The sequence below is a fragment of the Engystomops pustulosus genome, chromosome 9 (assembly GCF_040894005.1).
Source record: "Engystomops pustulosus chromosome 9, aEngPut4.maternal, whole genome shotgun sequence".
Taxonomy (NCBI): domain Eukaryota; kingdom Metazoa; phylum Chordata; class Amphibia; order Anura; family Leptodactylidae; genus Engystomops; species Engystomops pustulosus.
In genome coordinates, this window is record NC_092419.1 from 64044174 (window position 1) to 64064518 (window position 20345).

The 20345-nt window shown below is 45.2% G+C and overlaps 43 pseudogenes; all 43 read left to right on the forward strand.

Moving 5' to 3' along the window:
• Positions 1-4: 4 nt before the first annotated feature.
• On the forward strand, positions 5-123 carry LOC140097345 (5S ribosomal RNA; annotated as a pseudogene).
• Positions 124-192: 69 nt separating this feature from the next.
• LOC140093299 (5S ribosomal RNA) lies at positions 193-311 on the forward strand (annotated as a pseudogene).
• Positions 312-381: 70 nt separating this feature from the next.
• On the forward strand, positions 382-500 carry LOC140091040 (5S ribosomal RNA; annotated as a pseudogene).
• Positions 501-570: 70 nt separating this feature from the next.
• LOC140092593 (5S ribosomal RNA) lies at positions 571-689 on the forward strand (annotated as a pseudogene).
• Positions 690-759: 70 nt separating this feature from the next.
• On the forward strand, positions 760-878 carry LOC140093376 (5S ribosomal RNA; annotated as a pseudogene).
• A 69-nt stretch (positions 879-947) lies between these two features.
• LOC140093311 (5S ribosomal RNA) lies at positions 948-1066 on the forward strand (annotated as a pseudogene).
• A 70-nt stretch (positions 1067-1136) lies between these two features.
• Positions 1137-1255, forward strand: LOC140079335 (5S ribosomal RNA; annotated as a pseudogene).
• Positions 1256-2256: 1001 nt separating this feature from the next.
• On the forward strand, positions 2257-2375 carry LOC140096798 (5S ribosomal RNA; annotated as a pseudogene).
• Positions 2376-3190: 815 nt separating this feature from the next.
• LOC140096948 (5S ribosomal RNA) lies at positions 3191-3309 on the forward strand (annotated as a pseudogene).
• A 259-nt stretch (positions 3310-3568) lies between these two features.
• Positions 3569-3687, forward strand: LOC140082413 (5S ribosomal RNA; annotated as a pseudogene).
• Positions 3688-3757: 70 nt separating this feature from the next.
• On the forward strand, positions 3758-3876 carry LOC140079336 (5S ribosomal RNA; annotated as a pseudogene).
• A 636-nt stretch (positions 3877-4512) lies between these two features.
• LOC140079337 (5S ribosomal RNA) lies at positions 4513-4631 on the forward strand (annotated as a pseudogene).
• A 1581-nt stretch (positions 4632-6212) lies between these two features.
• Positions 6213-6331, forward strand: LOC140082414 (5S ribosomal RNA; annotated as a pseudogene).
• Positions 6332-6590: 259 nt separating this feature from the next.
• LOC140097346 (5S ribosomal RNA) lies at positions 6591-6709 on the forward strand (annotated as a pseudogene).
• A 69-nt stretch (positions 6710-6778) lies between these two features.
• LOC140094121 (5S ribosomal RNA) lies at positions 6779-6897 on the forward strand (annotated as a pseudogene).
• Positions 6898-6967: 70 nt separating this feature from the next.
• Positions 6968-7086, forward strand: LOC140079338 (5S ribosomal RNA; annotated as a pseudogene).
• Positions 7087-7344: 258 nt separating this feature from the next.
• LOC140083304 (5S ribosomal RNA) lies at positions 7345-7463 on the forward strand (annotated as a pseudogene).
• Positions 7464-9410: 1947 nt separating this feature from the next.
• Positions 9411-9529, forward strand: LOC140082753 (5S ribosomal RNA; annotated as a pseudogene).
• A 70-nt stretch (positions 9530-9599) lies between these two features.
• Positions 9600-9718, forward strand: LOC140085956 (5S ribosomal RNA; annotated as a pseudogene).
• Positions 9719-9977: 259 nt separating this feature from the next.
• LOC140093323 (5S ribosomal RNA) lies at positions 9978-10096 on the forward strand (annotated as a pseudogene).
• Positions 10097-10166: 70 nt separating this feature from the next.
• Positions 10167-10285, forward strand: LOC140079339 (5S ribosomal RNA; annotated as a pseudogene).
• Positions 10286-10543: 258 nt separating this feature from the next.
• LOC140082415 (5S ribosomal RNA) lies at positions 10544-10662 on the forward strand (annotated as a pseudogene).
• Positions 10663-11110: 448 nt separating this feature from the next.
• LOC140093563 (5S ribosomal RNA) lies at positions 11111-11229 on the forward strand (annotated as a pseudogene).
• A 70-nt stretch (positions 11230-11299) lies between these two features.
• Positions 11300-11418, forward strand: LOC140096521 (5S ribosomal RNA; annotated as a pseudogene).
• A 448-nt stretch (positions 11419-11866) lies between these two features.
• Positions 11867-11985, forward strand: LOC140093564 (5S ribosomal RNA; annotated as a pseudogene).
• Positions 11986-12055: 70 nt separating this feature from the next.
• LOC140097691 (5S ribosomal RNA) lies at positions 12056-12174 on the forward strand (annotated as a pseudogene).
• Positions 12175-12989: 815 nt separating this feature from the next.
• On the forward strand, positions 12990-13108 carry LOC140096949 (5S ribosomal RNA; annotated as a pseudogene).
• A 259-nt stretch (positions 13109-13367) lies between these two features.
• On the forward strand, positions 13368-13486 carry LOC140078681 (5S ribosomal RNA; annotated as a pseudogene).
• A 70-nt stretch (positions 13487-13556) lies between these two features.
• Positions 13557-13675, forward strand: LOC140079340 (5S ribosomal RNA; annotated as a pseudogene).
• A 446-nt stretch (positions 13676-14121) lies between these two features.
• LOC140079342 (5S ribosomal RNA) lies at positions 14122-14240 on the forward strand (annotated as a pseudogene).
• Positions 14241-14499: 259 nt separating this feature from the next.
• Positions 14500-14618, forward strand: LOC140082975 (5S ribosomal RNA; annotated as a pseudogene).
• Positions 14619-14688: 70 nt separating this feature from the next.
• On the forward strand, positions 14689-14807 carry LOC140097903 (5S ribosomal RNA; annotated as a pseudogene).
• A 636-nt stretch (positions 14808-15443) lies between these two features.
• On the forward strand, positions 15444-15562 carry LOC140079344 (5S ribosomal RNA; annotated as a pseudogene).
• Positions 15563-15821: 259 nt separating this feature from the next.
• On the forward strand, positions 15822-15940 carry LOC140093337 (5S ribosomal RNA; annotated as a pseudogene).
• Positions 15941-16010: 70 nt separating this feature from the next.
• On the forward strand, positions 16011-16129 carry LOC140079345 (5S ribosomal RNA; annotated as a pseudogene).
• Positions 16130-17132: 1003 nt separating this feature from the next.
• Positions 17133-17251, forward strand: LOC140097838 (5S ribosomal RNA; annotated as a pseudogene).
• A 70-nt stretch (positions 17252-17321) lies between these two features.
• On the forward strand, positions 17322-17440 carry LOC140085108 (5S ribosomal RNA; annotated as a pseudogene).
• A 636-nt stretch (positions 17441-18076) lies between these two features.
• LOC140079346 (5S ribosomal RNA) lies at positions 18077-18195 on the forward strand (annotated as a pseudogene).
• Positions 18196-18832: 637 nt separating this feature from the next.
• On the forward strand, positions 18833-18951 carry LOC140093349 (5S ribosomal RNA; annotated as a pseudogene).
• A 70-nt stretch (positions 18952-19021) lies between these two features.
• On the forward strand, positions 19022-19140 carry LOC140079347 (5S ribosomal RNA; annotated as a pseudogene).
• Positions 19141-19398: 258 nt separating this feature from the next.
• On the forward strand, positions 19399-19517 carry LOC140093361 (5S ribosomal RNA; annotated as a pseudogene).
• A 70-nt stretch (positions 19518-19587) lies between these two features.
• Positions 19588-19706, forward strand: LOC140079348 (5S ribosomal RNA; annotated as a pseudogene).
• Positions 19707-19964: 258 nt separating this feature from the next.
• On the forward strand, positions 19965-20083 carry LOC140092747 (5S ribosomal RNA; annotated as a pseudogene).
• Positions 20084-20345: the final 262 nt, after the last annotated feature.

The following is a 20345-nucleotide window of genomic DNA, read 5'->3' on the forward strand; positions in this document are numbered from 1 at the left end:
TGCTGTCAACGGCAATTCTAAGCTGAATTTGCCTGCTCTCGTCAGATCGCAGCAGCAATGCAACTTAAGGCTTGGCAAGTACCAGCATGGGAGACTGGCTGGGAATTCCAAGTTCCGTTGACCTTTTTGAACCTTAAAATGTGTTAGTTTCTCTATGAGATAGTAAAAGAAGGTTCAAATTGAACAGCTGCTGTCAACGGCCATTCTAAGCTGAATGTGCCTGCTCTCGTCAGATCGCAGCAGCAATGCAGCTTAAGGCTTGGCAAGTACCAGCATGGGAGACTGGCTGGGAATCCCAAGTTCCGTTGACCTTTTTGAACCTGAAAATTGTGTTAGTTTCTCTTTGAGATAGCAAAAGAAGGTTCAAATTGAACAGCTGCTGTCAACGGCCATTCTAAGCTGAATGTGCCTGCTCTTGTCAGATCGCAGCAGCAATGCAGCTTAAGGCTTGGCAAGTACCAGCATGGGAGACTGGCTGGGAATCCCAAGTTCTGTTGACCTTTTTTAACCTGAAAATTGTGTTAGTTTCTCTATGAGATAGTGAAAGAAGGTTCAAATTGAACAGCTGCTGTCAACGGCCATTCTAAGCTGAATGTGCCTGCTCTCGTCAGATCGCAGCAGCAATGCAGCTTAAGGCTTTGCAAGTACCAGCATGGGAGACTGGCTGGGAATCCCAAGTTCCGTTGACCGTTTTGAACCTGAAAATTGTGTTAGTTTCTCTATGAGATAGCAAAAGAAGGTTCAAATTGAACAGCTGCTGTCAACGGCCATTCTAAGCTGAATTTGCCTGCTCTCGTCAGATCGCAGCAGCAATGCAACTTAAGGCTTGGCAAGTACCAGCATGGGAGACTGGCTGGGAATTCCAAGTTCCGTTGACCTTTTTGAACCTGAAAATGTGTTAGTTTCTCTATGAGATAGTAAAAGAAGGTTCAAATTGAACAGCTGCTGTCAACGGCCATTCTAAGCTGAATGTGCCTGCTCTCGTCAGATCGCAGCAGCAATGCAGCTTAAGGCTTGGCAAGTACCAGCATGGGAGACTGGCTGGGAATCCCAAGTTCCGTTGACCTTTTTGAACCTGAAAATTGTGTTAGTTTCTCTATGAGATAGTAAAAGAAGGTTCAAATTGAACAGCTGCTGTCAACGGCCATTCTAAGCTGAATGTGCCTGCTCTCGTCAGATCGCAGCAGCAATGCAGCTTAAGGCTTGGCAAGTACCAGCATGGGAGACTGGCTGGGAATCCCAAGTTCTGTTGACCTTTTTGAACCTGAAAATGTGTTAGTTTCTCTATGAGATAGTAAAAGAAGGTTCAAATTGAACAGCTGCTGTCAACGGCCATTCTAAGCTGAATGTGCATGCTCTTGTCAGATCGCAGCAGCGATGCAGCTTAAGGCTTGGCAAGTACCAGCATGGGAGACTGGCTTGGAATCCCAAGTTCTGGTGACCTTTTTAAACCTGAAAATTGTGTTAGTTTCTCTATGAGATAGCAAAAGAAGGTTCAAATTGAACAGCTGCTGTCAACGGCCATTCTAAGCTGAATGTGCCTGCTCTTATCAGATTGCAGCAGCAATGCAGCTTAAGGCTTGACAAGTACCAGCATGGGAGACTGGCTTGGAATCCCAAGTTCTGGTGACCTTTTTGAACCTGAAAATTGTGTTAGTTTCTATATAAGATAGTAGAAGAAGGTTCAAATTGAACAACTGCTGTCAATGGCCATTCTAAGCTGAATGTGCCTGCTCTCGCCAGATCGCAGCAGCAATGCAGCATAAGGCTTGGCAAGTACCAGCATGGGAGACTGGCTGGGAATCCCAAGTTCCGTTGCCCTTTTTGAACCTGAAAATTGTGTTAGTTTCTCTATGAGATAGTAAAAGAAGGTTCAAATTGAACAGCTGCTGTCAACGGCCATTCTAAGCTGAATGTGCGTGCTCTTGTCAGATCGCAGCTTAAGGCTTGGCAAGTACCAGCATGGGAGACTGGCTTGGAATCCCAAGTTCTGGTGACCTTTTTGAACCTGAAAATTGTTAGTTTCTCTATGAGATAGCAAAAGAAGGTTCAAATTGAACAGCTGCTGTCAACGGCCATTCTAAGCTGAATGTGCCTGCTCTTGTCAGATTGCAGCAGCAATGCAGCTTAAGGCTTGGCAAGTACCAGCATGGGAGACTGGCTTGGAATCCCAAGTTCTGGTGACCTTTTTGAACCTGAAAATTGTGTTAGTTTCTATATAAGATAGTAGAAGAAGGTTCAAATTGAACAACTGCTGTCAATGGCCATTCTAAGCTGAATGTGCCTGCTCTCGCCAGATCGCAGCAGCAATGCAGCTTAAGGCTTGGCAAGTACCAGCATGGGAGACTGGCTGGGAATCCCAAGTTCCGTTGCCCTTTTTGAACCTGAAAATTGTGTTAGTTTCTCTATGAGATAGTAAAAGAAGGTTCAAATTGAACAGCTGCTGTCAACGGCCATTCTAAGCTGAATGTGCCTGCTCTTGTCAGATTGCAGCAGCAATGCAGCTTAAGGCTTGGCAAGTACCAGCATGGGAGACTTGCTTGGAATCCCAAGTTCTGGTGACCTTTTTGAACCTGAAAATTGTGTTAGTTTCTATATAAGATAGTAGAAGAAGGTTCAAATTGAACAACTGCTGTCAATGGCCATTCTAAGCTGAATGTGCCTGCTCTCGCCAGATCGCAGCAGCAATGCAGCATAAGGCTTGGCAAGTACCAGCATGGGAGACTGGCTGGGAATCCCAAGTTCCGTTGCCCTTTTTGAACCTGAAAATTGTGTTAGTTTCTCTATGAGATAGTAAAAGAAGGTTCAAATTGAACAGCTGCTGTCAACGGCCATTCTAAGCTGCATGTGCGTGCTCTTGTCAGATCGCAGCTTAAGGCTTGGCAAGTACCAGCATGGGAGACTGGCTTGGAATCCCAAGTTCTGGTGACCTTTTTGAACCTGAAAATTGTGTTAGTTTCTCTATGAGATAGCAAAAGAAGGTTCAAATTGAACAGCTGCTGTCAATGGCCATTCTAAGCTGAATGTGCGTGCTCTTGTCAGATTGCAGCAGCAATGCAGCTTAAGGCTTGGCAAGTACCAGCATGGGAGACTGGCTTGGAATCCCAAGTTCTGGTGACCTTTTTGAACCTGAAAATTGTGTTAGTTTCTATATAAGATAGTAGAAGAAGGTTCAAATTGAACAACTGCTGTCAATGGCCATTCTAAGCTGAATGTGCCTGCTCTCGCCAGATCGCAGCAGCAATGCAGCTTAAGGCTTGGCAAGTACCAGCATGGGAGACTGGCTGGGAATCCCAAGTTCCGTTGCCCTTTTTGAACCTGAAAATTGTGTTAGTTTCTCTATGAGATAGTAAAAGAAGGTTCAAATTGAACAGCTGCTGTCAACGGCCATTCTAAGCTGAATGTGCGTGCTCTTGTCAGATCGCAGCAGCGATGCAGCTTAAGGCTTGGCAAGTACCAGCATGGGAGACTGGCTTGGAATCCCAAGTTCTGGTGACCTTTTTGAACCTGAAAATTGTGTTAGTTTCTATATGAGATAGTAGAAGAAGGTTCAAATTGAACAACTGCTGTCAATGGCCATTCTAAGCTGAATGTGCCTGCTCTCGTCAGATCGCAGCAGCAATGCAGCTTAAGGCTTGGCAAGTACCAGCATGGGAGACTGGCTGGGAATCCCAAGTTCCGTTGACCTTTTTGAACCTGAAAATTGTGTTAGTTTCTCTATGAGATAGTAAAAGAAGGTTCAAATTGAACAGCTGCTGTCAACGGCCATTCTAAGCTGAATGTGCCTGCTCTCGTCAGATCGCAGCAGCAATGCAGCTTAAGGCTTGGCAAGTACCAGCATGGGAGACTGGCTGGGAATCCCAAGTTCTGTTGACCTTTTTGAAACTGAAAATGTGTTAGTTTCTCTATGAGATAGTAAAAGAAGGTTCAAATTGAACAGCTGCTGTCAACGGCCATTCTAAGCTGAATGTGCGTGTTCTTGTCAGATCGCAGCAGCGATGCAGCTTAAGGCTTGGCAAGTACCAGCAAGGGACACTGGCTTGGAATCCCAAGTTCTGGTGACCTTTTTGAACCTGAAAATTGTGTTAGTTTCTCTATGAGATAGCAAAAGAAGGTTCAAATTGAACAGCTGCTGTCAATGGCCATTCTAAGCTGAATGTGCCTGCTCTTGTCAGATTGCAGCAGCAATGCAGCGTAAGGCTTGGCAAGTACCAGCATGGGAGACTGGCTTGGAATCCCAAGTTCTGTTGACCTTTTTGAACCTGAAAATTGTGTTAGTTTCTCTATGAGATAGTAAAAGAAGGTTCAAATTGAACAGCTGCTGTCAACGGCCATTCTAAGCTGAATGTGCGTGCTCTTGTCAGATCGCAGCAGCGATGCAGCTTAAGGCTTGGCAAGTACCAGCATGGGAGACTGGCTGGGAATCCCAAGTTCTGGTGACTTTTTTGAACCTGAAAATTGTGTTAGTTTCTCTATGAGATAGTAAAAGAAGGTTCAAATTGAACAGCTGCTGTCAACGGCCATTCTAAGCTGAATGTGCCTGCTCTCGTCAGATCGCAGCAGCAATGCAGCTTAAGGCTTGGCAAGTACCAGCATGGGAGACTGGCTGGGAATCCCAAGTTCTGTTGACCTTTTTGAACCTGAAAATGTGTTAGTTTCTCTATGAGATAGTAAAAGAAGGTTCAAATTGAACAGCTGCTGTCAACGGCCATTCTAAGCTGAATGTGCGTGCTCTTGTCAGATCGCAGCAGCGATGCAGCTTAAGGCTTGGCAAGTACCAGCATGGGAGACTGGCTTGGAATCCCAAGTTCTGGTGACCTTTTTGAACCTGAAAATTGTGTTAGTTTCTCTATGAGATAGCAAAAGAAGGTTCAAATTGAACAGCTGCTGTCAATGGCCATTCTAAGCTGAATGTGCCTGCTCTTGTCAGATTGCAGCAGCAATGCAGCGTAAGGCTTGGCAAGTACCAGCATGGGAGACTGGCTTGGAATCCCAAGTTCTGGTGACCTTTTTGAACCTGAAAATTGTGTTAGTTTCTATATAAGATAGTAGAAGAAGGTTCAAATTGAACAACTGCTGTCAATGGCCATTCTAGGCTGAATGTGCCTGCTCTCGCCAGCTCGCAGCAGCAATGCAGCTTAAGGCTTGGCAAGTACCAGCATGGGAGACTGGCTGGGAATGCCAAGTTCCGTTGCCCTTTTTGAACCTGAAAATTGTGTTAGTTTCTCTAAGAGATAGTAAAAGAAGGTTCAAATTGAACAGCTGCTGTCAACGGCCATTCTAAGCTGAATGTGCGTGCTCTTGTCAGATCGCAGCAGCGATGCAGCTTAAGGCTTGGCAAGTACCAGCATGGGAGACTGGCTTGGAATCCCAAGTTCTGGTGACCTTTTTGAACCTGAAAATTGTGTTAGTTTCTCTATGAGATAGCAAAAGAAGGTTCAAATTGAACAGCTGCTGTCAACGGCCATTCTAAGCTGAATGTGGCTGCTATCGTCAGATCGCAGCAGCAATGCAGCTTAAGGCTTGGCAAGTTCCAGCATGGGAGACTGGCTGGGAATCCCAAGTTCTGTTGACCTTTTTGAACTTGAAAATTGTTTTAGTTTCTCTATGAGATAGTAAAAGAAGGTTCAATTTGAAATGCTGCTGTCAACGGCCATTCTAAGCTAAATGTGCCTGCTCTTGTCAGATCGCAGCAGCAATGCAGCTTAAGGCTTGGCAAGTACCAGCATGGGAGACTGGCTGGGAATCCCAAATTCCGTTGACCTTTTTGAACCTGAAAATTGTGTTAGTTTCTCTATGAGATAGTAAAAGAAGGTTCAAATTGAACAGCTGCTGTCAACGGCTATTCTAAGCTGAATGTGCGTGCTCTTGTCAGATCGCAGTAGCGATGCAGCTTAAGGCTTGGCAAGTACCAGCATGGGAGACTGGCTGGGAATCCCAAGTTCTGGTGACTTTTTTGAACCTGAAAATTGTGTTAGTTTCTCTATGAGATAGTAGAAGAAGGTTCAAATTGAACAACTGCTGTCAACGGCCATTCTAAGCTGAATGTGTGTGCTCTTGTCAGATCGCAGCAGCGATGCAGCTTAAGGCTTGGCAAGTACCAGCATGGGAGACTGGCTGGGAATCCCAAGTTCTGTTGACCTTTTTGAACCTGAAAATTGTGTTGGTTTCTCTATGAGATAGTAAAAGAAGGTTCAAATTGAACAGCTGCTGTCAATGGCCATTCTAAGCTGAATGTGCCTGCTCTCGTCAGATCGCAGCAGCAATGCAGCTTAAGGCTTGGCAAGTACCAGCATGGGAGACTGGCTGGGAATCCCAAGTTCCGTTGACCTTTTTGAACCTGAAAATTGTGTTAGTTTCTCTATGAGATAGTAAAAGAAGGTTCAAATTGAAAAGCTGCTGTCAACGGCAATTCTAAGCTGAATGTGCGTGCTCTTCTCAGATCGCAGCAGCGATGCAGCTTAAGGCTTGGCAAGTACCAGCATGGGAGACTGGCTGGGAATCCCAAGTTCTGGTGACCTTTTTGAACCTGAAAATTGTGTTAGTTTCTCTATGAGATAGTAAAAGAAGGTTCAAATTGAACAGCTGCTGTCAACGGCAATTCTAAGCTGAATTTGCCTGCTCTCGTCAGATCGCAGCAGCAATGCAACTTAAGGCTTGGCAAGTACCAGCATGGGAGACTGGCTGGGAATTCCAAGTTCCGTTGACCTTTTTGAACCTTAAAATGTGTTAGTTTCTCTATGAGATAGTAAAAGAAGGTTCAAATTGAACAGCTGCTGTCAACGGCCATTCTAAGCTGAATGTGCCTGCTCTCGTCAGATCGCAGCAGCAATGCAGCTTAAGGCTTGGCAAGTACAAGCATGGGAGACTGGCTTGGAATCCCAAGTTCCGTTGACCTTTTTGAACCTGAAAATTGTGTTAGTTTCTCTATGAGATAGTAAAAGAAGGTTCAAATTGAACAGCTGCTGTCAACGGCCATTCTAAGCTGAATGTGCCTGCTCTCGTCAGATCGCAGCAGCAATGCAGCTTAAGGCTTGGCAAGTACCAGCATGGGAGACTGGCTGGGAATCCCAAGTTCTGTTGACCGTTTTGAACCTGAAAATGTGTTAGTTTCTCTATGAGATAGTAAAAGAAGGTTCAAATTGAACAGCTGCTGTCAACGGCCATTCTAAGCTGAATGTGTGTGCTCTTGTCAGATTGCAGCAGCGATGCAGCTTAAGGCTTGGCAAGTACCAGCATGGGAGACTGGCTTGGAATCCCAAGTTCTGGTGACCTTTTTGAACCTGAAAATTGTGTTAGTTTCTCTATGAGATAGCAAAAGAAGGTTCAAATTGAACAGCTGCTGTCAATGGCCATTCTAAGCTGAATGTGCCTGCTCTCGTCAGATCGCAGCAGCAATGCAGCTTTAGGCTTGGCAAGTACCAGCATGGGAGACTGGCTGGGAATCCCAAGTTCTGTTGACCTTTTTGAACCTGAAAATTGTGTTAGTATCTGTATGAGATAGTAAAAGAAGGTTCAAATTGAAAAGCTGCTGTCAACGGCAATTCTAAGCTGAATGTGCGTGCTCTTCTCAGATCGCAGCAGCGATGCAGCTTAAGGTTTGGCAAGTACCAGCATGGGAGACTGACTGGGAATCCCAAGTTCTGGTGACCTTTTTGAACCTGAAAATTGTGTTAGTTTCTCTATGAGATAGTAGAAGAAGGTTCAAATTGAACAACTGCTGTCAACGGCCATTCTAAGCTGAATGTGTGTGCTCTTTTCAGACCGCAGCAGCGATGCAGCTTAAGGCTTGGCAAGTACCAGCATGGGAGACTGGCTGGGAATCCCAAGTTCTGTTGACCTTTTTGAACCTGAAAATTGTGTTAGTTTCTCTATGAGATAGTAAAAGAAGGTTCAAATTGAACAGCTGCTGTCAACGGCAATTCTAAGCTGAATGTGCCTGCTCTCGTCAGATCGCAGCAGCGATGCAGCTTAAGGCTTGGCAAGTACCAGCATGGGAGACTGGCTTGGAATCCCAAGTTCTGGTGACCTTTTTGAACCTGAAAATGTGTTAGTTTCTCTATGAGATAGTAAAAGAAGGTTCAAATTGAACAGCTGCTGTCAACGGCCATTCTAAGCTGAATGTGCGTGCTCTTGTCAGATCGCAGCAGCGATGCAGCTTAAGGCTTGGCAAGTACCAGCATGGGAGACTGGCTTGGAATCCCAAGTTCTGGTGACCTTTTTGAACCTGAAAATTGTGTTAGTTTCTCTATGAGATAGCAAAAGAAGGTTCAAATTGAACAGCTGCTGTCAACGGCCATTCTAAGCTGAATGTGCCTGCTCTTGTCAGACTGCAGCAGCAATGCAGCTTAAGGCTTGGCAAGTACCAGCATGGGAGACTTGCTTGGAATCCCAAGTTCTGGTGACCTTTTTGAACCTGAAAATTGTGTTAGTTTCTATATAAGATAGTAGAAGAAGGTTCAAATTGAACAACTGCTGTCAATGGCCATTCTAAGCTGAATGTGCCTGCTCTCGCCAGATCGCAGCAGCAATGCAGCATAAGGCTTGGCAAGTACCAGCATGGGAGACTGGCTGGGAATCCCAAGTTCCGTTGCCCTTTTTGAACCTGAAAATTGTGTTAGTTTCTCTATGAGATAGTAAAAGAAGGTTCAAATTGAACAGCTGCTGTCAACGGCCATTCTAAGCTGCATGTGCGTGCTCTTGTCAGATCGCAGCTTAAGGCTTGGCAAGTACCAGCATGGGAGACTGGCTTGGAATCCCAAGTTCTGGTGACCTTTTTGAACCTGAAAATTGTGTTAGTTTCTCTATGAGATAGCAAAAGAAGGTTCAAATTGAACAGCTGCTGTCAATGGCCATTCTAAGCTGAATGTGCGTGCTCTTGTCAGATTGCAGCAGCAATGCAGCTTAAGGCTTGGCAAGTACCAGCATGGGAGACTGGCTGGGAATCCCAAGTTCTGTTGACCGTTTTGAACCTGAAAATGTGTTAGTTTCTCTATGAGATAGTAAAAGAAGGTTCAAATTGAACAGCTGCTGTCAACGGCCATTCTAAGCTGAATGTGTGTGCTCTTGTCAGATTGCAGCAGCGATGCAGCTTAAGGCTTGGCAAGTACCAGCATGGGAGACTGGCTTGGAATCCCAAATTCTGGTGACCTTTTTGAACCTGAAAATTGTGTTAGTTTCTATATAAGATAGTAGAAGAAGGTTCAAATTGAACAACTGCTGTCAATGGCCATTCTAAGCTGAATGTGCGTGCTCTTGTCAGATCGCAGCAGCGATGCAGCTTAAGGCTTGGCAAGTACCAGCATGGGAGACTGGCTTGGAATCCCAAGTTCTGGTGACCTTTTTGAACCTGAAAATTGTGTTAGTTTCTATATGAGATAGTAGAAGAAGGTTCAAATTGAACAACTGCTGTCAATGGCCATTCTAAGCTGAATGTGCCTGCTCTCGTCAGATCGCAGCAGCAATGCAGCTTAAGGCTTGGCAAGTACCAGCATGGGAGACTGGCTGGGAATCCCAAGTTCCGTTGACCTTTTTGAACCTGAAAATTGTGTTAGTTTCCCTATGAGATAGCAAAAGAAGGTTCAAATTGAACAGCTGCTGTCAACGGCCATTCTAAGCTGAATGTGCCTGCTCTCGTCAGATCGCAGCAGCAATGCAGCTTAAGGCTTGGCAAGTACCAGCATGGGAGTCTGGCTGGGAATCCCAAGTTCTGTTGACCTTTTTGAACCTGAAAATTGTGTTAGTTTCTCTATGAGATAGTAAAAGAAGGTTCAAATTGAACAGCTGCTGTCAACGGCCATTCTAAGCTGAATGTGCGTGCTCTTGTCAGATCGCAGCAGCGATGCAGCTTAAGGCTTGGCAAGTACCAGCATGGGAGACTGGCTGGGAATCCCAAGTTCTGGTGACTTTTTTGAACCTGAAAATTGTGTTAGTTTCTCTATGAGATAGTAAAAGAAGGTTCAAACTGAACAGCTGCTGTCAACGGCCATTCTAAGCTGAATGTGCCTGCTCTCGTCAGATCGCAGCAGCAATGCAGCTTAAGGCTTGGCAAGTACCAGCATGGGAGACTGGCTGGGAATCCCAAGTTCCGTTGACCTTTTTGAACCTGAAAATTGTGTTAGTTTCTCTATGAGATAGTAAAAGAAGGTTCAAATTGAACAGCTGCTGTCAACGGCCATTCTAAGCTGAATGTGCCTGCTCTCGTCAGATCGCAGCAGCAATGCAGCTTAAGGCTTGGCAAGTACCAGCATGGGAGACTGGCTGGGAATCCCAAGTTCTGTTGACCTTTTTGAACCTGAAAATGTGTTAGTTTCTCTATGAGATAGTAAAAGAAGGTTCAAATTGAACAGCTGCTGTCAACGGCCATTCTAAGCTGAATGTGCGTGCTCTTGTCAGATCGCAGCAGCGATGCAGCTTAAGGCTTGGCAAGTACCAGCATGGGAGTCTGGCTTGGAATCCCAAGTTCTGGTGACCTTTTTGAACCTGAAAATTGTGTTAGTTTCTCTATGAGATAGCAAAAGAAGGTTCAAATTGAACAGCTGCTGTCAATGGCCATTCTAAGCTGAATGTGCCTGCTCTCGTCAGATCGCAGCAGCAATGCAGCTTAAGGCTTGGCAAGTACCAGCATGGGAGACTGGCTGGGAATCCCAAGTTCCGTTGACCTTTTTGAACCTGAAAATTGTGTTAGTTTCTGTATGAGATAGTAAAAGAAGGTTCAAATTGAAAAGCTGCTGTCAACGGCAATTCTAAGCTGAATGTGCGTGCTCTTCTCAGATCGCAGCAGCGATGCAGCTTAAGGCTTGGCAAGTACCAGCATGGGAGACTGTCTGGGAATCCCAAGTTCTGGTGACCTTTTTGAACCTGAAAATTGTGTTAGTTTCTCTATGAGATAGTAGAAGAAGGTTCAAATTGAACAACTGCTGTCAACGGCCATTCTAAGTTGAATGTGTGTGCTCTTTTCAGATCGCAGCAGCGATGCAGCTTAAGGCTTGGCAAGTACCAGCATGGGAGACTGGCTGGGAATCCCAAGTTCTGTTGACCTTTTTGAACCTGAAAATTGTGTTAGTTTCTCTATGAGATAGTAAAAGAAGGTTCAAATTGAACAGCTGCTGTCAACGGCAATTCTAAGCTGAATGTGCCTGCTCTCGTCAGATTGCAGCAGCAATGCAGCTTAAGGCTTGGCAAGTACCAGCATGGGAGACTGGCTGGGAATCCCAAGTTCCGTTGACCGTTTTGAACCTGAAAATTGTGTTAGTTTCTCTATGAGATAGCAAAAGAAGGTTCAAATTGAACAGCTGCTGTCAACGGCCATTCTAAGCTGAATGTGCCTGCTCTCGTCAGATCGCAGCAGCAATGCAACTTAAGGCTTGGCAAGTACCAGCATGGGAGACTGGCTGGGAATCCCAAGTTGCGTTGACCTTTTTGAACCTGAAAATTGTGTTAGTTTCTGTATGAGATAGTAAAAGAAGGTTCAAATTGAAAAGCTGCTGTCAACGGCAATTCTAAGCTGAATGTGCGTGCTCTTCTCAGATCGCAGCAGCGATGCAGCTTAAGGTTTGGCAAGTACCAGCATGGGAGACTGGCTGGGAATCCCAAGTTCTGGTGACCTTTTTGAACCTGAAAATTGTGTTAGTTTCTCTATGAGATAGTAGAAGAAGGTTCAAATTGAACAACTGCTGTCAAAAGCCATTCTAAGCTGAATGTGTGTGCTCTTTTCAGACCGCAGCAGCGATGCAGCTTAAGGCTTGGCAAGTACCAGCATGGGAGACTGGCTGGGAATCCCAAGTTCTGTTGACCTTTTTGAACCTGAAAATTGTGTTAGTTTCTCTATGAGATAGTAAAAGAAGGTTCAAATTGAACAGCTGCTGTCAACGGCAATTCTAAGCTGAATGTGCCTGCTCTCGTCAGATTGCAGCAGCAATGCAGCTTAAGGCTTGGCAAGTACCAGCATGGGAGACTGGCTGGGAATCCCAAGTTCCGTTGACCGTTTTGAACCTGAAAATTGTGTTAGTTTCTCTATGAGATAGCAAAAGAAGGTTCAAACTGAAGAGCTGCTGTCAACGGCCATTCTAAGCTGAATTTGCCTGCTCTCGTCAGATCGCAGCAGCAATGCAACTTAAGGCTTGGCAAGTACCAGCATGGGAGACTGGCTGGGAATCCCAAGTTCCGTTGATCTTCTTGAACCTGAAAATTGTGTTAGTTTCTCTATGAGATAGTAAAAGAAGGTTCAAATTGAACAGCTGCTGTCAACGGCCATTCTAAGCTGAATGTGCGTGCTCTTGTCAGATCGCAGCAGCGATGCAGCTTAAGGCTTGGCAAGTACCAGCATGGGAGACTGGCTTGGAATCCCAAGTTCTGGTGACCTTTCTGAACCTGAAAATTGTGTTAGTTTCTATATAAGATAGTAGAAGAAGGTTCAAATTGAACAACTGCTGTCAATGGCCATTCTAAGCTGAATGTGCCTGCTCTCGCCAGATCGCAGCAGCAATGCAGCATAAGGCTTGGCAAGTACCAGCATGGGAGACTGGCTGGGAATCCCAAGTTCCGTTGCCCTTTTTGAACCTGAAAATTGTGTTAGTTTCTCTATGAGATAGTAAAAGAAGGTTCAAATTGAACAGCTGCTGTCAACGGCCATTCTAAGCTGCATGTGCGTGCTCTTGTCAGATCGCAGCTTAAGGCTTGGCAAGTACCAGCATGGGAGACTGGCTTGGAATCCCAAGTTCTGGTGACCTTTTTGAACCTGAAAATTGTGTTAGTTTCTCTATGAGATAGCAAAAGAAGGTTCAAATTGAACAGCTGCTGTCAATGGTCATTCTAAGCTGAATGTGCGTGCTCTTGTCAGATTGCAGCAGCAATGCAGCTTAAGGCTTGGCAAGTACCAGCATGGGAGACTGGCTTGGAATCCCAAGTTCTGGTGACCTTTTTGAACCTGAAAATTGTGTTAGTTTCTATATAAGATAGTAGAAGAAGGTTCAAATTGAACAACTGCTGTCAATGGCCATTCTAAGCTGAATGTGCCTGCTCTCGCCAGATCGCAGCAGCAATGCAGCTTAAGGCTTGGCAAGTACCAGCATGGGAGACTGGCTGGGAATCCCAAGTTCCGTTGCCCTTTTTGAACCTGAAAATTGTGTTAGTTTCTCTATGAGATAGTAAAAGAAGGTTCAAATTGAACAGCTGCTGTCAACGGCCATTCTAAGCTGAATGTGCGTGCTCTTGTCAGATCGCAGCAGCGATGCAGCTTAAGGCTTGGCAAGTACCAGCATGGGAGACTGGCTTGGAATCCCAAGTTCTGGTGACCTTTTTGAACCTGAAAATTGTGTTAGTTTCTATATGAGATAGTAGAAGAAGGTTCAAATTGAACAACTGCTGTCAATGGCCATTCTAAGCTGAATGTGCCTGCTCTCGTCAGATCGCAGCAGCAATGCAGCTTAAGGCTTGGTAAGTACCAGCATGGGAGACTGGCTGGGAATCCCAAGTTCCGTTGACCTTTTTGAACCTGAAAATTGTGTTAGTTTCTCTATGAGATAGTAAAAGAAGGTTCAAATTGAACAGCTGCTGTCAACGGCCATTCTAAGCTGAATGTGCCTGCTCTCGTCAGATCGCAGCAGCAATGCAGCTTAAGGCTTGGCAAGTACCAGCATGGGAGACTGGCTGGGAATCCCAAGTTCTGTTGACCTTTTGAAACTGAAAATGTGTTAGTTTCTCTATGAGATAGTAAAAGAAGGTTCAAATTGAACAGCTGCTGTCAACGGCCATTCTAAGCTGAATGTGCGTGTTCTTGTCAGATCGCAGCAGCGATGCAGCGTAAGGCTTGGCAAGTACCAGCAAGGGACACTGGCTTGGAATCCCAAGTTCTGGTGACCTTTTTGAACCTGAAAATTGTGTTAGTTTCTATATAAGATAGTAGAAGAAGGTTCAAATTGAACAACTGCTGTCAATGGCCATTCTAAGCTGAATGTGCCTGCTCTCGCCAGATCGCAGCAGCAATGCAGCTTAAGGCTTGGCAAGTACCAGCATGGGAGACTGGCTGGGAATGACAAGTTCCGTTGCCCTTTTTGAACCTGAAAATTGTGTTAGTTTCTCTATGAGATAGCAAAAGAAGGTTCAAATTGAACAGCTGCTGTCAACGGCCATTCTAAGCTGAATGTGCCTGCTCTCGTCAGATCGCAGCAGCAATGCAGCTTAAGGCTTGGCAAGTACCAGCATGGGAGACTGGCTGGGAATCCCAAGTTCTGTTGACCTTTTTGAACCTGAAAATTGTGTTAGTTTCTCTATGAGATAGTAAAAGAAGGTTCAAATTGAACAGCTGCTGTCAACGGCCATTCTAAGCTGAATGTGCGTGCTCTTGTCAGATCGCAGCAGCGATGCAGCTTAAGGCTTGGCAAGTACCAGCATGGGAGACTGGCTGGGAATCCCAAGTTCTGGTGACTTTTTTGAACCTGAAAATTGTGTTAGTTTCTCTATGAGATAGTAAAAGAAGGTTCAAATTGAACAGCTGCTGTCAACGGCCATTCTAAGCTGAATGTGCCTGCTCTCGTCAGATCGCAGCAGCAATGCAGCTTAAGGCTTGGCAAGTACCAGCATGGGAGACTGGCTGGGAATCCCAAGTTCCGTAGACCTTTTTGAACCTGAAAATTGTGTTAGTTTCTCTATGAGATAGTAAAAGAAGGTTCAAATTGAACAGCTGCTGTCAACGGCCATTCTAAGCTGAATGTGCATGCTCTCGTCAGATCGCAGCAGCAATGCAGCTTAAGGCTTGGCAAGTACCAGCATGGGAGACTGGCTGGGAATCCCAAGTTCTGTTAACCTTTTTGAACCTGAAAATGTGTTAGTTTCTCTATGAGATAGTAAAAGAAGGTTCAAATTGAACAGCTGCTGTCAACGGCCATTCTAAGCTGAATGTGCGTGCTCTTGTCAGATCGCAGCAGCGATGCAGCTTAAGGCTTGGCAAGTACCAGCATGGGAGACTGGCTTGGAATCCCAAGTTCTGGTGACCTTTTTGAACCTGAAAATTGTGTTAGTTTCTCTATGAGATAGCAAAAGAAGGTTCAAATTGAACAGCTGCTGTCAATGGCCATTCTAAGCTGAATGTGCCTGCTCTTGTCAGATTGCAGCAGCAATGCAGCGTAAGGCTTGGCAAGTACCAGCATGGGAGACTGGCTTGAAATCCCAAGTTCTGGTGACCTTTTTGAACCTGAAAATTGTGTTAGTTTCTATATAAGATAGTAGAAGAAGGTTCAAATTGAACAACTGCTGTCAATGGCCATTCTAAGCTGAATGTGCCTGCTCTCGCCAGATCGCAGCAGCAATGCAGCTTAAGGCTTGGCAAGTACCAGCATGGGAGACTGGCTGGGAATGACAAGTTCCGTTGCCCTTTTTGAACCTGAAAATTGTGTTAGTTTCTCTATGAGATAGCAAAAGAAGGTTCAAATTGAACAGCTGCTGTCAACGGCCATTCTAAGCTGAATGTGCCTGCTCTCGTCAGATCGCAGCAGCAATGCAGCTTAAGGCTTGGCAAGTACCAGCATGGGAGACTGGCTGGGAATCCCAAGTTCTGTTGACCTTTTTGAACCTGAAAATTGTGTTAGTTTCTCTATGAGATAGTAAAAGAAGGTTCAAATTGAACAGCTGCTGTCAACGGCCATTCTAAGCTGAATGTGCGTGCTCTTGTCAGATCGCAGCAGCGATGCAGCTTAAGGCTTGGCAAGTACCAGCATGGGAGACTGGCTGGGAATCCCAAGTTCTGGTGACTTTTTTGAACCTGAAAATTGTGTTAGTTTCTCTATGAGATAGTAAAAGAAGGTTCAAATTGAACAGCTGCTGTCAACGGCCATTCTAAGCTGAATGTGCCTGCTCTCGTCAGATCGCAGCAGCAATGCAGCTTAAGGCTTGGCAAGTACCAGCATGGGAGACTGGCTGGGAATCCCAAGTTCCGTTGACCTTTTTGAACCTGAAAATTGTGTTAGTTTCTCTATGAGATAGTAAAAGAAGGTTCAAATTGAACAGCTGCTGTCAACGGCCATTCTAAGCTGAATGTGCCTGCTCTCGTCAGATCGCAGCAGCAATGCAGCTTAAGGCTTGGCAAGTACCAGCATGGGAGACTGGCTGGGAATCCCAAGTTCTGTTGACCTTTTTGAACCTGAAAATGTGTTAGTTTCTCTATGAGATAGTAAAAGAAGGTTCAAATTGAACAGCTGCTGTCAACGGCCATTCTAAGCTGAATGTGCGTGCTCTTGTCAGATCGCAGCAGCGATGCAGCTTAAGGCTTGGCAAGTACCAGCATGGGAGACTGGCTTGGAATCCCAAGTTCTGGTGACCTTTTTGAACCTGAAAATTGTGTTAGTTTCTCTATGAGATAGCAAAAGAAGGTTCAAATTGAACAGCTGCTGTCAACGGCCATTCTAAGCTGAATGTGCCTGCTCTTGTCAGATTGCAGCAGCAATGCAGCTTAAGGCTTGGCAAGTACCAGCATGGGAGACTGGCTTGGAATCCCAAGTTCTGGTGACCTTTTTGAACCTGAAAATTGTGTTAGTTTCTATATAAGATAGTAGAAGAAGGTTCAAATTGAACAACTGCTGTCAATGGCCATTCTAAGCTGAATGTGCCTGCTCTCGCCAGATCGCAGCAGCAATGCAGCATAAGGCTTGGCAAGTACCAGCATGGGAGACTGGCTGGGAATCCCAAGTTCCGTTGCCCTTTTTGAACCTGAAAATTGTGTTAGTTTCTCTATGAGATAGTAAAAGAAGGTTCAAATTGAACAGCTGCTGTCAACGGCCATTCTAAGCTGCATGTGCGTGCTCTTGTCAGATCGCAGCTTAAGGCTTGGCAAGTACCAGCATGGGAGACTGGCTTGGAATCCCAAGTTCTGGTGACCTTTTTGAACCTGAAAATTGTGTTAGTTTCTCTATGAGATAGCAAAAGAAGGTTCAAATTGAACAGCTGCTGTCAACGGCCATTCTAAGCTGAATGTGCCTGCTCTTGTCAGATTGCAGCAGCAATGCAGCTTAAGGCTTGGCAAGTACCAGCATGGGAGACTGGCTTGGAATCCCAAGTTCTGGTGACCTTTTTGAACCTGAAAATTGTGTTAGTTTCTATATAAGATAGTAGAAGAAGGTTCAAATTGAACAACTGCTGTCAATGGCCATTCTAAGCTGAATGTGCCTGCTCTTGCCAGATCGCAGCAGCAATGCAGCTTAAGGCTTGGTAAGTACCAGCATGGGAGACTGGCTGGGAATCCCAAGTTCCGTTGACCTTTTTGAACCTGAAAATTGTGTTAGTTTCTCTATGAGATAGTAAAAGAAGGTTCAAATTGAACAGCTGCTGTCAACGGCCATTCTAAGCTTAATGTGCCTGCTCTCGTCAGATCGCAGCAGCAATGCAGCTTAAGGCTTGGCAAGTACCAGCATGGGAGACTGGCTGGGAATCCCAAGTTCTGTTGACCTTTTTGAACCTGAAAATGTGTTAGTTTCTCTATGAGATAGTAAAAGAAGGTTCAAATTGAACAGCTGCTGTCAACGGCCATTCTAAGCTGAATGTGCGTGCTCTTGTCAGATCGCAGCAGCGATGCAGCTTAAGGCTTGGCAAGTACCAGCATGGGAGACTGGCTTGGAATCCCAAGTTCTGGTGACCTTTTTGAACCTGAAAATTGTGTTAGTTTCTCTATGAGATAGCAAAAGAAGGTTCAAATTGAACAGCTGCTGTCAATGGCCATTCTAAGCTGAATGTGCCTGCTCTTGTCAGATTGCAGCAGCAATGCAGCGTAAGGCTTGGCAAGTACCAGCATGGGAGACTGGCTTGGAATCCCAAGTTCTGGTGACCTTTTTGAACCTGAAAATTGTGTTAGTTTCTATATAAGATAGTAGAAGAAGGTTCAAATTGAACAACTGCTGTCAATGGCCATTCTAAGCTGAATGTGCCTGCTCTCGCCAGATCGCAGCAGCAATGCAGCTTAAGGCTTGGCAAGTACCAGCATGGGGAACTGGCTGGGAATGACAAGTTCCGTTGCCCTTTTTGAACCTGAAAATTGTGTTAGTTTCTCTATGAGATAGCAAAAGAAGGTTCAAATTTAACAGCTGCTGTCAACGGCCATTCTAAGCTGAATGTGCCTGCTCTCGTCAGATCGCAGCAGCAATGCAGCTTAAGGCTTGGCAAGTACCAGCATGGGAGACTGGCTGGGAATCCCAAGTTCTGTTGACCTTTTTGAACCTGAAAATTGTGTTAGTTTCTCTATGAGATAGTAAAAGAAGGTTCAAATTGAACAGCTGCTGTCAACGGCCATTCTAAGCTGAATGTGCGTGCTCTTGTCAGATCGCAGCAGCGATGCAGCTTAAGGCTTGGCAAGTACCAGCATGGGAGACTGGCTTGGAATCCCAAGTTCTGGTGACCTTTTTGAACCTGAAAATTGTGTTAGTTTCTCTATGAGATAGCAAAAGAAGGTTCAAATTGAACAGCTGCTGTCAATGGCCATTCTAAGCTGAATGTGCCTGCTCTTGTCAGATTGCAGCAGCAATGCAGCGTAAGGCTTGGCAAGTACCAGCATGGGAGACTGGCTGGAAATGACAAGTTCCGTTGCCCTTTTTGAACCTGAAAATTGTGTTAGTTTCTCTATGAGATAGCAAAAGAAGGTTCAAATTGAACAGCTGCTGTCAACGGCCATTCTAAGCTGAATGTGCGTGCTCTCGTCAGATCGCAGCAGCAATGCAGCTTAAGGCTTGGCAAGTACCAGCATGGGAGACTGGCTGGGAATCCCAAGTTCTGGTGACTTTTTTGAACCTGAAAATTGTGTTAGTTTCTCTATGAGATAGTAAAAGAAGGTTCAAATTGAACAGCTGCTGTCAACGGCCATTCTAAGCTGAATGTGCCTGCTCTCGTCAGATCGCAGCAGCAATGCAGCTTAAGGCTTGGCAAGTACCAGCATGGGAGACTGGCTGGGAATCCCAAGTTCCGTTGACCTTTTTGAACCTGAAAATTGTGTTAGTTTCTCTATGAGATAGTAAAAGAAGGTTCAAATTGAACAGCTGCTGTCAACGGCCATTCTAAGCTGAATGTGCCTGCTCTCGTCAGATCGCAGCAGCAATGCAGCTTAAGGCTTGGCAAGTACCAGCATGGGAGACTGGCTGGGAATCCCAAGTTCTGTTGACCTTTTTGAACCTGAAAATGTGTTAGTTTCTCTATGAGATAGTAAAAGAAGGTTCAAATTGAACAGCTGCTGTCAACGGCCATTCTAAGCTGAATGTGCGTGCTCTTGTCAGATCGCAGCAGCGATGCAGCTTAAGGCTTGGCAAGTACCAGCATGGGAGACTGGCTGGGAATCCCAAGTTCTGGTGACTTTTTTGAACCTGAAAATTGTGTTAGTTTCTCTATGAGATAGTAAAAGAAGGTTCAAATTGAACAGCTGCTGTCAACGGCCATTCTAAGCTGAATGTGCCTGCTCTCGTCAGATCGCAGCAGCAATGCAGCTTAAGGCTTGGCAAGTACCAGCATGGGAGACTGGCTGGGAATCCCAAGTTCCGTTGACCTTTTTGAACCTGAAAATTGTGTTAGTTTCTCTATGAGATAGTAAAAGAAGGTTCAAATTGAACAGCTGCTGTCAACGGCCATTCTAAGCTGAATGTGCCTGCTCTCGTCAGATCGCAGCAGCAATGCAGCTTAAGGCTTGGCAAGTACCAGCATGGGAGACTGGCTGGGAATCCCAAGTTCTGTTGACCTTTTTGAACCTGAAAATGTGTTAGTTTCTCTATGAGATAGTAAAAGAAGGTTCAAATTGAACAGCTGCTGTCAACGGCCATTCTAAGCTGAATGTGCGTGCTCTTGTCAGATCGCAGCAGCGATGCAGCTTAAGGCTTGGCAAGTACCAGCATGGGAGACTGGCTTGGAATCCCAAGTTCTGGTGACCTTTTTGAACCTGAAAATTGTGTTAGTTTCTCTATGAGATAGCAAAAGAAGGTTCAAATTGAACAGCTGCTGTCAATGGCCATTCTAAGCTGAATGTGCCTGCTCTCGTCAGATCGCAGCAGCAATGCAGCTTAAGGCTTGGCAAGTACCAGCATGGGAGACTGGCTGGGAATCCCAAGTTGCGTTGACCTTTTTGAACCTGAAAATTGTGTTAGTTTCTGTATGAGATAGTAAAAGAAGGTTCAAATTGAAAAGCTGCTGTCAACGGCAATTCTAAGCTGAATGTGCGTGCTCTTCTCAGATCGCAGCAGCGATGCAGCTTAAGGTTTGGCAAGTACCAGCATGGGAGACTGGCTGGGAATCCCAAGTTCTGGTGACCTTTTTGAACCTGAAAATTGTGTTAGTTTCTCTATGAGATAGTAGAAGAAGGTTCAAATTGAACAACTGCTGTC